Below are 14,078 nucleotides of genomic sequence, written 5' to 3' on the forward strand. Positions count from 1 at the left end.
AAAGGTTGCTGGTTCCATTCCCAGTCAGGGCACATGCCTGGGTTGCAGGCCTGGTCCCTGCATGGGGGCCTGCAAGAGGCAACCAATCCATATTTCTCTCTCACATTGATGTTTCTCTCCCTCCTTTCCCCTCTCTCCAAAAATAAATAAAATAAAATAAAAAATGTCTTCCTGTGAGGTTGCTGAAGAAATAACTGGTCATTTGGAAAGAGAGGTTTCTAAATGTTTTTGAGGGTTTTATAAGAAAGATAATTTGGTATTGATTTGATTTTTTTTAACTTGATATATCAAAACTCAGGTATGTGTGCAAGTGAGCTGTGTGTTAAACAAGCAACAGGAAGTGGTGAGGGCAGTGCACACATGCTGCCACCCCTGGCTACTCCCAGCTCCCCTCTTAGGCGCCCACCCAGCTCTGCTTTACCAGAGGAGGGCTTCTGCTCCAAAATGGGTTTTTTCCTTCTTCTCTAAAAAATGCTCACTCTTTCTGTTCCACCAGTAATTTCACACTACGTGTTGATGATTAATTCCAAGGAAATGATTTTAACAGAGACTCAGAATGATAGAACTCTGGAATACAAAGCAACAAAGCCCTAGCAGAAGCACTTTAGACAGTCAGAAGAAGAATGAGGATAACATGAGGGGCTTTTCCATCATGGCCCTCAATGAGATCAGAAAGGTTTGGGCCTATTCTACCACTTTCTAAGGAGCCCAGTGAAGACGAAACTGTTTATGGAGCATGCTTGCTTGACCAACTTAAAGTGTAAACCACTTCCAAACACTTTTGAACTACTTTAACAGTACCTCTCACACCCACCAGTTAAAAGCAAAATACACTTATGACAGAATTTCTGTCCTAACCATTGATAAATATAGGCTCTTGGGTGCAGGCCTGTGAATCAAAGGGTCACACAGGTTTGATTCCCAGTCAGGGCACATGCCTGGGTTGAGGGCCAAGTCTCCAGTAGGGGGCACATGAGAGGCAACCACACGTAGATGTTTCTCTTCCTCTCTCCTTCCCTTCCCCTCTCTCTAAAAATAAATAAATAAAATCTTTTTAAAAAATGTTTTTAAATGTAAGCTCTCAGATCTTGAAGTAGCCACTTTTATTAGCCTGGTTTCAAGTGCTTACAGAATCTAATACAGTAGAAATTGTTTCTTTAAAACTTTTTAAGTTCATACTAGTTGCAATAAGACTTGACCCTGTGGCCTACCTAATTCCTCATTATTGAGGTTTTTACCACATTTCAAAGCAGAAATTTATCAGACACATTATGTGCAAACTATAGATTTATATGCTACCCTGGAAATCATAGCACCACAAAACTGGTGAATAGAAAAAATGTTTCTATTCAAATAAATAAGTAGAAGTTCCAAAGGTACATTGGTATGATACATTTCTCTTTGCCCATTCACATGAGTCACTTCATTTCTATTATAATTGTGTTGACCACTCTAAGGCAGCACGCCCTAGGCTAGACATGAGGTTCCCAGCACTCCCATACACTGTCACAAATCCTACCCCTACTCTTTTACCTTTTCATTGACATGCTCTTTTTCTTATCACTACCAATGCTCATCTCTCCATTAATTGCTGCTTCTTCCTTCCTTTCCCCTTTGCCTAAGTTGCTGTGACTACCCTCCTGGATTGCCAAACCCTATTCATGCCTGTGACTCCAAGTAACTAAGTATTCACACCGTTCCATTGCTACAGCTCAGGGTGGAATCATGAGAATGTCACGCCACACACATCCTAGGTGACAGATGCTTTCAAGCATCAGTGAACCTCCTCACCTGAGCCCTCTGGGCAATGCTGCATCACCACCTCCCGTTACCAGAGGTCCTACCACAGGGCTTGGTGGAGAGGAGGCCTCCACCACTCCAGGATGGGAACTCTTGCCTTCAAAGGAAGACTTCTGCTCTGGATCCCCAAGGCCCCGGGTGCTCCTGTCAGCCCTCTCCTCCCCCATATCTACAGCTTCTCACTCTCATTCTTTTTCTTCATTAACGTGAGTAAGCTTCTCCCGAGTTACCAGCAATGCTTTAGAATGTATCTTCCTCTTTATTCTACTCTACATCTCCCCTTTAGAACCAAACTACATATAAGATAAATATCACAAGGTTTTCCATTTCCACAGCATTCATCCACAAACCAGCACATAGTAGTCAGACCCATGCCTACCCAACATCACAGAAAATCCCTATGAGTTCACCCACGGGCTTCTAGAAACTGATTCAGTCAATGAACACATTCAGTCAGCATCCCTTTTGGCCTGAGACAGTTGACACTGTGACCTTTCTGGCTCAGTCATCTTGATTCACTTCTCCAACCTCCTGATGGGTTTTCATCATGGAACTGTCAGTGTTCCCACAGGCTCTACCACCAGCCTCTTCTCTTCTCTCCTGACCCTTCCTGCTCTCCCTCAGGTAGCCTTACCTATGATCTCAACTAGCTATGCCAGAGGAGCTCACCCAACCACAGACCTGCTGCCCACATTTCCCTTCTGAGAATCACCTCTAAATGTCTTCACTTGGCCCAAAGTCACCTCAGATGCCCAGACTGAAACTGCTTGAAAGCAGGGACATTTCACTGGCCTTGTAACTTCAGCTTCTTACCCTGAGCCATGCAGTAGGCACTCAATAAAGCTGAATGAATGAAAGTGACTCAGTCTCTCTGGGCCTTTTACTCAGCTTTCAGCAACCCCCAACCTGCAACTTCAGAAGCCTTTCAGTCAACAGGAGGGTGATCATCAAGCTTTGTTCATACTGTCATGGATCTGTTACTTCTCGCAATGTTCTCTGTACTTTTCTAAAGGGGCCTGGGGGAAAATTAATGCCAAATAATGAGTAATCACATTTCTACAGGGCCTGAAAGAGCAGCCCCTCCCTCATTCCCACCAAGGCCTCCACGTCTTTGGCCCCCATCCCTCTTCATCCCCCAAACACAACTGGCTCAGACCCCGTAGATGACACCCATGCCTAGACTTTTCCCATTCACTGAGAAGGCTGACTCCTCTCAACTTCACTGTAGGCTCCAAGGGGGGAAAGGGGGGGACCTAGTCTCCCTTCCCCTGTTCCTGAGCCCTGTAACACCACATTTCTGCTCCTTACCTGTCTTTACTCTCTATCCTACCAAAGCCAGGCCCCCAGCCAGAGAAGCCTGCAGAATGTCTGGATCCCAGACTTGAGAATAACAACCCATGCTTAGTGACTGCATATGGTGCCAATACATGCTTTCCAGGTGTTACTTCATTTAATCTTCACATTACCCAAGGTAATGTATCAGGATGCATTTGTCCGCAGGTATATGAAAATCCTGGTTGAAACAACCTAAAACATAAGGACATTCTATTGTCTAACATAACTGAGGTCCAGAGGTAGGGTGGCTCCAGGCAGAGCACAATTTGCTCAATTACATGATCAAGCTTCCAGGTTCTTCCTCTGCTGTCCTCCTGGTCAGCAGGGTATTGCTGGTGGTTCCTCTCACTGTCCACAAGATGGGTGCCAGTGGCAACTGGTGCCACTCATCTCCTTGATCTCATCTAACAGAGTGGGGGTGGGGGAGCCCTTTCCCCAACGGCGGCATATAAATCCCTTTCTGACATCTGAATTGACTAATACAGGTCACATGTTTATTCCTTGAACCTGGTAACAGTCGCCACGCATATACCCTGATTGGCTTAAGCCAATAAGAAACCCTCCTCCCACCTTTGAAACTAAAAACAAGAAAGATACAAAAATAAAACAATAAACAAAGCAGGGAGGAAGGAGAGACCTACAAAACTATAATTCTGTGAGAAGAAAGTCAGTGAATGGATGCAGGCAAAATATACACATGTACTATACCTGCATAGTTACAGGCAGTTACTATTAGACGAGAGAATGAATGCCCTGAGAAATCAGTAACTTACCAATGATTAAAAAGCAATTTGGTGGTAGAGCTAAGACTTGAACACATGTAGTCTCACTCTTACATTAATGCCTGAGTCGTGCCCACGCAGCAATCTTGGTGACTGGGATTTAGAGGTCAGAATTACAGCCCCAAGAAGACAGGATGTTAATTGGTAATTCTTGGGATGAAACTTCCTTCAGAGGCAAAACAGTCTTTCTGATATAACCTTAAAGAATAGCACAGTTCGGTTTTCCTGCAGATATATTCATGAGTGTTTTTCTACTGTGGACCTCATCTAATTTTTGTTTAATAACTGGCCTGAAACCATGAAATCACCAAATCTTGCTGGCTTCAAAAATATATCTCAAAATCAAACATTTCATAGCACTTTCACTGCACCTCTCCACTGCGGTCCAAAACGCCACCTTCTCTCGCCTGAGTTCTACAGTAGCCCTCTGTGAGGTGCAGGCTGCTTGAAGAGGAGGTGGAAGAGGAAGAGTTCAAGTGAGGACACATTTAGCGTGCCACAGTCTTGGGTAGCGAAGTCCAGGTGTGCATTTGGCATTCAAAATAGTTCCAGAATGGAGATTTAGCAAGACTTATTAGTCAATTTATTCATGGCTTGAAGGAACCTCAGGATCCTTTTGCTCCAGAACCCCCCCTTCCCAAGCCCACCCCAAACTTCCAGCAGTCGGGGGCAACGCCTGGGTACTGACATTCACCAAGCTGCCTGCCTGCCCACTTCCCCAGGCAGCTGGGGTGGGATCACTTCCTATCTTCATCCACCTGGACACAATACTCTGAACACCTTTCTTCTCTCACTTGTCTGTCTTTAAAGGTATAGGGGCCTCCTGGGGTCCCAACGAGGGTCCCTCCTTTTCCAGAAGCCCCTGTTCTCAACTCAGAGCAGCCTGACCATGCTCTGGGTGAGAAAAGCAGTTTGTGAAAAAGCCGTCTCTTCTGTTTCATGCTTCTTTACGGAGCTGTCCCCAGGGAGCTGCCCAGGCAGCATGTCATGGTTCCCAGGTCTCAGCACTGGAGCTGCCCAAAAGCCCCTGCTGGCCTCTGGCCACATAAGCTTATCCAAAGGTAGGAGGACACCACATCAAAAATTTTGACCCACATGAAGTGATTTATTTGATTAGATATCTTTGCCCATAGACCACTTTTTTATATTTAGGAGATGTCTCAAACATATGCCTAGAATGCCTGAGACTGGATCAGGCTACAAATTCAAACTTCCATCAGCGCCCTTCACATCTTTGTCACCAATGGCAAAGCAAAACGTCCCCTCACATCTCAGCTGCCCAGGGAGGTCAGTTTTTTATTACCGACAGAGTGAAGTCTAATAGCATTCAGAGGAACCAACCAATTGTTGAGGGAAGGCTGAGAAAGCCTAGGATGAACCATCCTTACATATTCCTGACGGGCAAGGTCAGGGATATGGGGGCAGCTGAATGCTGCGGGCAGCTGCCAGCTCATCCTTGGTCAGCAGCTGGCTCTGGAAGCGCCCCACCATCTCAAGGCCTGTGGAGAGTGTCCTGGTGAGGCAGGACCCCAAGGCAGGCCAGAACCCCCAAAGGAACATAGAGGGGTTGTTCGCCCAGCCTGGACTTTCCTGGCTGTCACATCCCACAAAAGCAGCTGTGACTTTAGCCCTCACTTCTAATGAACACCTGGACCCCCAGCCACCCAAGTGATTCTCCAAGAAACTAAGACGGCCTACAACTCCACCATCAAGCCCTCAACCATAATCAGCCAAAGACAGGCCTACCTTGCACCTGCTGGTCAGAGTCTCCACTCTGCACACTCCAGATCATGAGGCGCAGCCACTGCCCTGCCTCAGGTGGTCTTCATTCTAGTTTCAAAATATTTTGGAGCAGATCCACTAGGCAGGGGTTGAGAGATAGAAGGTAGTGGGGCATGAAGGTTTCCAGATGGGCTCCCTCCTTAGATTTCCACAGGCACTGTTCTAGTCTGTCTACAGTGCTATAGCAAAATATCCTAGAATGGTTGGCATACACACAAGCATTCCTCACAGCTCTGCAGGCTGCGAAGTCCAAGATCATGGCACCTGCAGATCTGGTGTCTGGGGAGAGCTTCCTGGCTCATAGACAGCTTTATTTTCCATGTGACCTATGGGCAAGCAAGCTCCCTGGGGCTTCTGCTATGAGAACACTAACTGCATTCATGAGGAGAAGCCCTCCCAAAGGCCTCTGGATACCACCACCAACATGCAAATTCGGGGGGGGGGGGGGAGGCACACAAACATTCAGACCATAACAGCTACTGCCAGCCAACTAATGACTACATGTGTGCAGTCAAAGAAAGCTGAGCTTACTTAGTGTGCTGCACCAAGACAGGGAAGCAACACAGGAGTACAGAGCTTCTTCACAGGACAACGTTATGGGGAGTCTATTTAGAATTTGAGTGATTCTAAAGAAAGTTTAGAAAAAGAGGCCAGTTTTGTAAAAATGAAGCAATTTGGTGATTGTCTTAGCCATTTTTATCTAGGAGGCAGGGAGGGAGGTTCGCCTGGTCTTGGTTGAAGTGTCACTGCCTTCATCTGGCTTCAAACACAGCACAGTGAGTGGTCTTTCTACATCTTGTTCCATCACAATCTCTAATCGGTCTTGACTGGTTAAAATGTTCCCATGATTCTGTTTGGTAGAAAACGTTAGAGTCCACCTGTCAGCTTCCAGCAGCAGGCTCCTGGATCTGTTTGTTCACTTTTTGATCTCCCCTTGGCTAAAGGCAAACTCAGCCCTCAGGACACTTGTCTGCAGGGTTCAGATCCACACCATCATCAGAATCCACTGATCTCAAGGTTATTTGGAGAACACTGCCTGTGTCTGCACTACAGGTTGGGAACCGCCCTGCCTGGTATCAGATGCTGTAACCCCCGCCAAGGCTAAGGCTGAGGGAGTGGCCTTGGACCATAAGCCACCAAGGAGACAAAAGCTTATCTCCCTGGCAGGAGCACTGCTTCTGCTGCTTCATTCATAACTGAACCCCAATGCTTGGTCGGTTACCAATGATGGGTAAGATTCCCCAAGGGGGGAATGATCTAAGACAGGCACGATCATGTGGGAGGCCTCCGAGGAAGGACTTCGGGGGCTACAACAAAAGGGGGCGATGGACCCTTGCCCCTAGTCCTTGACATAGCCTGAGTCCTCATCGTCTGGGAGGAAATCTCTTTATCTCTTGGTTACCTTAGTTCCCTTGCTCCACCTAGGCCTGAAACAATGACAGGGTGGTGCAGCTCTGTGCTGAAAAGGGTGGGTTCCCCAGGTGATCAGGCCTAAGAAAGAATATGTAAAATCCTGTGAAACCTGCTTTGTTTAGAATGCTCTCAGTTGAATGATAAGGGTCCAAGGAAGAAGTAAGTTTGTTCTTTAAAGTTTTACAGCTGTTTGACCCTGACTCAAAATAGGCCCTCAGACTTCTTTGTTATCTATTGTTTGATCCTTACTTCCTAGCAATGAGTAATGAGCTTTTACCTGAATTCTTATTCAAACTAAAAAGCCTCGCCAGAGGGGAACAAGGTGTGCTCCCCACGTGAGGAGTGGCCCTGCTGTTCCTATTCCCCCACAGGACCTGGTTGTCTCTGTGTATGTTTTTTAGCATGTTTTGACGAGCATCCGCAGCCAAGATGGACACTGCTGGCCGGTATCTTCCACACTACAGTTAGCCTCTCCTGTGCCTTTTGTTGCAAAATGAGATACTGAATCACATGAAAAGGCAATGACTAGCATTTAAGTCTGGTCAGCATGCATGGGTCAACTATAACACAGAGTAATTACTAGAAACAAAGTGATTATTAACCCTACTGTTAGGCTGCAAAGCAAAGAGTCTAGACTTCAAAATCAGGTCATGAAATCAGGTACCCAAATCCATCTTAATGTGTTCTAGACAGTCAGATAGTCTTTTCTTTTGACCTAACCACAGACTGCTCTACCCGACCAGTACTGTTTTAGTAGGAGCTGGACGCGGTGTTTGCTATAAAACCACAATCTTAGCTAGTCAGGAAGAAACCAAAGGCTATGTGATCATCTATAACCACCATGAAACTTTAAAATGAACTAGTTTATTGGACCTCCTGAGCAAAGGTAGTGTCATTTATGACTTCTGCTAGAGTCAGAGACAAATTTTGGACCCTTTTTCTAATTGTATTATTCCTACTATTAGAACTGGAGCACCCAAAGTATAGATGAAGAGGGGGTCGGTTATCTCTCTTGGGAGCTTCCTAAACAGTCCAGGCTTCCCTCAATGCAGGTCTCTATCTCTCTCAGGGAAACTTAGCATCCTGTAGAAGTACATGTTTTGAATATCAAAAAGTCTCTAACAGTTACTCCAGATACACAAGAGAGGTTTGTGTGATACTCAGGTGAAAGTCTGATGTCCGCATAAAGAGTAGTACCTTAGCACTGCACAAACAGAATGGGAACATAAGTATCATTAATCACAATGAAAGCAGGATAATTAGTCCCTTAGCAGAAGGCTTGAGCAGAGGCTGGGGAGTCACTGAAGATAACAGACTAATATGACAAGGATAGCCTCAATAGTTGTCTCTTTTCCTGTAAGTTGCCTCATGAGTGAGCATAAGTATTTTGTTATTTGGGATCAGTGTTAGAATTTGATAGAACTGAAGCTTAGGATTAATACTGTGAGAAAATTCAAATTCCAGAAGAGATATATAGAAGAAAATCTACCTTTTAAAGTGTTGAAAGGAACAGCTATTAAATTTGTATTAGTCAAATCAAGTAGAGTATGAAAAATCCATTAATCAATTAGATCTAGAACAATAACTATTGTTCTAAAAACCCCAAAAAAACAAACAAGAGAATTTTGCATTTCTTTAGGTGGCAGAGAAATACCTCAGAGGATTAGAATAAAATGTGCAGATTTGTCCGAGAACAGTGAAATTTTGGGTTGACCTCTTGGGGGCACCAAAGTACAAGAATAAGTAGAGCAAAATGAAAAAAAAAAGGCAGAATTCTTTTAAGATTTTACTTAGCTATTTTAGACAAGGGAGGGAGAAAGAGAGGGAGAGAAACACTGTTGTGCAATAGATACATCAGTAGGTTGCCTCTCATGTATCCCCACTTGGAGACCTGGCCCACAACCCAGATGTGTGCCCTGACTGGGATTCAACCTGGTGACCTTTCAGTTCACAGGCTGGCACACAACTCACTGAGCCACACCAGCCAGGGAAAGCAGAAATATTTTTAAGATCTACCTTGTTTTGTTGTCTCGTGTGGCAGCTGTCTACTTCATGCCATCATTGGATTGATCTGAAGGTATCAGTTTGTTAGTCTTCTTCCGAAGATCATGGACTTCTGGAGCACACTTACAAATCTTCCTCTTAAGTATTCCCAATAAAATCCTCTCCTTTGAAGCCAAGGGTAGTATTTCCCAACTTTTGGAAGTTTAATCTTTTTCAAAAGACTAAATTTCCAGGCTTCCAATCATGCAGAGTCTGATTAGGTGGACATTTGGGGAACATTGCATATACCTATTGATGATAAACCTGGATGCATCAAATGAGCCCTTATGAAGGAGAAAAAATACAATAAAAAAAATAAAATAAAATAAAATAAAGGCCTGCTATGGAGAATAAATAAATAAAACAATTTTTAATACAAAAAAAGAGTCCTTTATAATACTCAGAATGGTAACTTGCAATATGGGAGGGTGCAGGATCAGAAGTGACTTCTAGATGAATCTTCCATGGGATTCAGGATGGATCTGATTGCCATGAAGGCAAAGAGCAATTCTCAGGCCATGGAGGTTCAAGAGTCTTGCAGAGTACTGATTTTCAAATTCAGTTTTAGAATTCGTTTTCTTTCTAGTTTTTCTCATCATCAATTTTGAACAGCAAAGTGTTTTTTGTTCTTTTGTAATAGAGGACACCTTTGACTGTTTTTAGTAATAACCACAGTGAAATGTGTGTCCCATGCCACTGAAGAAAGCAGCTGTGATTCCATAGGCCCAGAATAATAATCAATCAATTTACCATTAGCTCTTTAGCTACCCATCATGAATATTCTCACTCCATCCTGAAAATAAGCAAACTACAGCCAACTCATATTTATAAGCCATCACCAGGAAAAATTGTTTTGGTCATTGCTGCTTCTTTATCATAGTCATAAGCTGAGGTATTTACCCCTGATTCTGGGCCATACACTTTGAGTAAGCCTCCACTTTTTTATTACAGCTATGCGCTGCCCTTTTTTTTTGCGGGGGCGGGGGGTAGGGATTTCCAAAAGAGGTCAAAAATTTAAAAATAAAAATAGCCCTGGCTGGTGTGGCTCAGTGGACTGAGTGACAACCTATGAACTGAAAGGTCTCTGGTTAGATTCCCGATCTGGGCACATGCCTGGGTTGCAGTCCAGGCCCCCAGTTCAGGGCATGCGAGAGGCAAACGATGGCTGCATCTCTCACACAGCTATGTTTTTCTCTCTCTTTCTCTTTCCCTTCCCCTCTTTCTAAAAGTAAACAAATAAAAATATTTTAAAAATAAAAATAAATGACTTCTGACCAAGATGGAGATGTAGGTGGATATATTTTGCCTCCTCGCACAACCAAAAGAAGGATAACAACAAATTTAAAAACAAAAAACAACCAGAACTGCCAGAAAATTAAACTGTATGGAAGTCCAACAACCTAGGAATAAAGAAGAAACATCCATTCAAACCAGTAGGAGGGGTGGAGACAGGCAGCTGAGGTGGAGAGGACGCACAACAAGGCAGCAGCTAGAGGACCAGGTCAGTAAGGCAGTGGCTGGTGGACTAGGTGGTCCCACATTTGCATGCAGCTAACCCAGAAGAACAACTGTGCAGTGAGACAGACCACGTAACTCAGAGTTCCAGAGTGGGAAAATAAAGCCTTAAAACCTCTGTCTGTAAAAATCTGAGGAGGTTGCAGTGGTGAAAGAAACTGCCGGCCTCACAGGATAGTTCTTCAGAGAGACCCACATGGTTCTAGAATGTTTGAAACCACCCTCCAGAGAATCAGGACCAGAGGGGCCCAATTTGTTTGTGGGAAGTGGGGGAAGTGACTAAAAGCCAGCAGAGAGCTAAGCAAGTGGCATTGTTCCCTCTTGGACCCCTCCCCCACATATATCACCACAACCCAGCAACATGGCCTACCCTGCCCTGGCCAATATATAAGGTTCCACCCCTTACAACGTAATAGGTGCACCAAGCCAAAAAAAAAAATATATGGCCCAAATGAAAGATCAGGTCAAAGCTCCAAAAATAGAACTAAATAATGAAGAGATAGTCAATCTATCTCAAAAACAAAAACAAACTAAGCAAACTAGAACATGAACAGAATCACAGAAATGGAGATCATATGGAAGGTTATCAGTGGGGAGGGGGAGGAGGCAGAATGGGGGAAAAGGTACAGAGAATAAGAAGTATAAATGGTAGGTACAGAATAGATGGGGGGGTAGAATAGTGCAGGAAATAAAGAAGCTAAAGAACTCATATGTACATGAACTAAGTGGGGCGAGTGTAGGTAGGAGAGGGGTGCACAGCAAAGGGGAATAAAGGGGAGGGAATGGGACAACCATAATAGCATAATCAATAAAATATATTTTTTAAAAATTAAAACTAAATAAAAATTAAAAAATAAACATCTCTATTTCCAAAGCTTCCTGAAATGGAGCAAAATCCAATTACATGCTTAAATAGTTTTTTAATCTTTTGTTAGCTGGCAAGCTCAGGTGAGGGCAAACAGCCATTTTGATGGGGGGACTCAAGGGTTGGAAAATTTTAGTTTAAGGTAACAGTTAATAAACTGTTATTAACACTTTAGTTAATGCATGTAGCTAATGCATGTAAAAAGCTATTGTTTCGGGAACTGCAGGTATGGCCCACCCTGACCCAGGAGACCACAGCAACTGGCCTTTGTGCTCCAGAAAAGACCATAAGCAATCCAGGTTGTATGAGCCTTTGTGTTCCAGAGAGAGACAGTCCACCACCCAGGACACAGATAAAGGAAATCACCCAGGACACAGGACATAGATAAAAGAAAATCACTGGTCAGCCGATGAAAGGATATTAGGGAAATTGCCAGACAATAGCCTTCAGATGGTTAACTTCTTTCCTCAGTTCCAAATCCCTTACATACACTTTTCCCCTGCTTATGAAAAAGGCTGGCTTGAAAGGAAATGTGAGACGGTCTGTTAGGGTATGCACTCGCCATCTTCTCAGATCACCAGCCATCTGAAAAAAGCGTCCACAGAGATTTAGTCCCTGTCTCTGCAATATATTGGGTCTGGTAGGTCACAGGCAGCACAAATGCCGACTTTTCCAGATTCAATTTGAGCTGATTTAATTTCTAGGAGAAGGTGATATTCTAATGGCAAGTTTCTCTGCAATAGCATAGAATAGCTGAAAATTTCTAGTTTATATTTTAAAGTATGGACCATTAATATGCAACACTAAATAATCTTAAGCAAAAGAGTTTCAGGCAAAAAAAAAAAAAAAAAAAAACCCAGCCCTTAATTGTAACCTAATATTGGTGAAATAATCATAAACTGTCTTTCCTCAGGTAAGGAAAGGAGAGTTGCCAGGAGAGTTAACAAAGGTATTAACAAATACCCAGGGAATTTAATTTATCCCATAAAGTTGTGGATGAAAAGAGGCCACATACAAAAGCTGACCAGCTCAGGGGAGGCCTGTGTGTCAGACTTGCAAACTCATAGAACTAAAGTAACCACAAAGGATGGTCTGAAATTACAACTGATTAATTAAAAGCAGGTAATGGTGGACAGTGATTGTCCTGGGTTAGAATCCTCCCTGACAAAGTCAATCTGACTCATTAACTGAGCCTGTCTAGTGTCTTTTTCCATCTATGACAATACACCTCTGGAATGTCAAGGTAACTTCCCTTTTCCAGACCTCTGCGGCACAACTAGCACACCAGAGCAGAGACCACAGATCCCCTCATTTTTATTGTTATCACTGTTAACGATCCCTTACCCACCTGCGTGAAAGAAGTATGTGTCTATCATTTTACCTTTTTATCCAATCCCAGAGGTTTCCCTGCTTTACTTTCCCTGCCTCCCTACTCTATCACCAATGGATTTCATATAACCCCCTCATGCCTCCTCTTTTGATTGAAGTGTATAAAATAAGGTGCCAAACTGCCATTCTCTGGAGCATTTCCTCAATCCGCTGAGGTTTGGCTTTCCAGCAACTGTCATCAGTTTGGCTCAAATAAACTCATGAAAATTCTCTACAGGTTTGAATGTTTCTTACACTGACAAAGTGTATTATAAATGTCATCGGTTGGCAAAGAAGTTTCTTTTTTAAAATCAATGTGTTGACAATTACTGTATCAGTCTATATAATGAATGAGAAGTTTTTCTTTTAACTTTAGAAGTACACATCATTTTATTACAAATAATTAACCTAGGAAAGCTCAACTTTTGTCAGTGTTTGATATTATTGTAATTTGATAACCAAGAAAATATTCATAATGTAGTTGAGTTACTCAAAATTTGGAGATTGTCAAGCAAAACTGAACATTCCTATTTTTCTTTCCTTTATAAACTAAGGTACAGTCCTTCTGTAAAGAACAAAAACCAAAATTGGCAATATTTGTTTTCCATTTGAATTTACATATCTTAAGATTTTTTCAGCTTTATTGAAATATTTAAGGTGTACAAAGTAATGATTTTGTTTGTTTGTTGTTCAATAAATATTTAATGAATCTGTCCTGGGAGAAAACTTTATAACATTGGGGTACATGGCCAGTTCCTGCAATTCAGGGAGCCTACATTCTAGCAGATAACCTTGAAACGCATCTGGAAATGTCATTTTATTTCTTTTCCTTTTTTTTTTGAGGTGTTACTTGTTAGAGTGGTTGGCGAATAGGGCTGTGAAAGAATTCACAAAGAGACAAAAATGCAGAGGAAATGTTTTTATTTTTACTTTCCCAAGGGAGGGCAAGGGCTTGGTGGGGAGAAATGCACCAGCCCTGAGGGGTGGGTGCTTTGAATTTTATTAGGTGGTGGGGTGGATGCAGAGCCGGACATCTGGGTTGGTCTTCTACAGACTGCAGCTTGTCTGGAGGTTCTTTGGGTGCACATCCTGTTTCCTAAGTTCCTGAAACCTCTGTGCCTTCAAAGCACTTCCAGTAATTTTCTAGTCCTGAGGATAAAGTCTCATAAAACAAT

This window comes from Phyllostomus hastatus, unplaced genomic scaffold (genome assembly GCF_019186645.2).
Source record: "Phyllostomus hastatus isolate PE091 unplaced genomic scaffold, TTU_PhHast_1.1 phas_contig_40, whole genome shotgun sequence".
In the NCBI taxonomy this organism is placed as follows: Eukaryota; Metazoa; Chordata; class Mammalia; order Chiroptera; family Phyllostomidae; genus Phyllostomus; species Phyllostomus hastatus.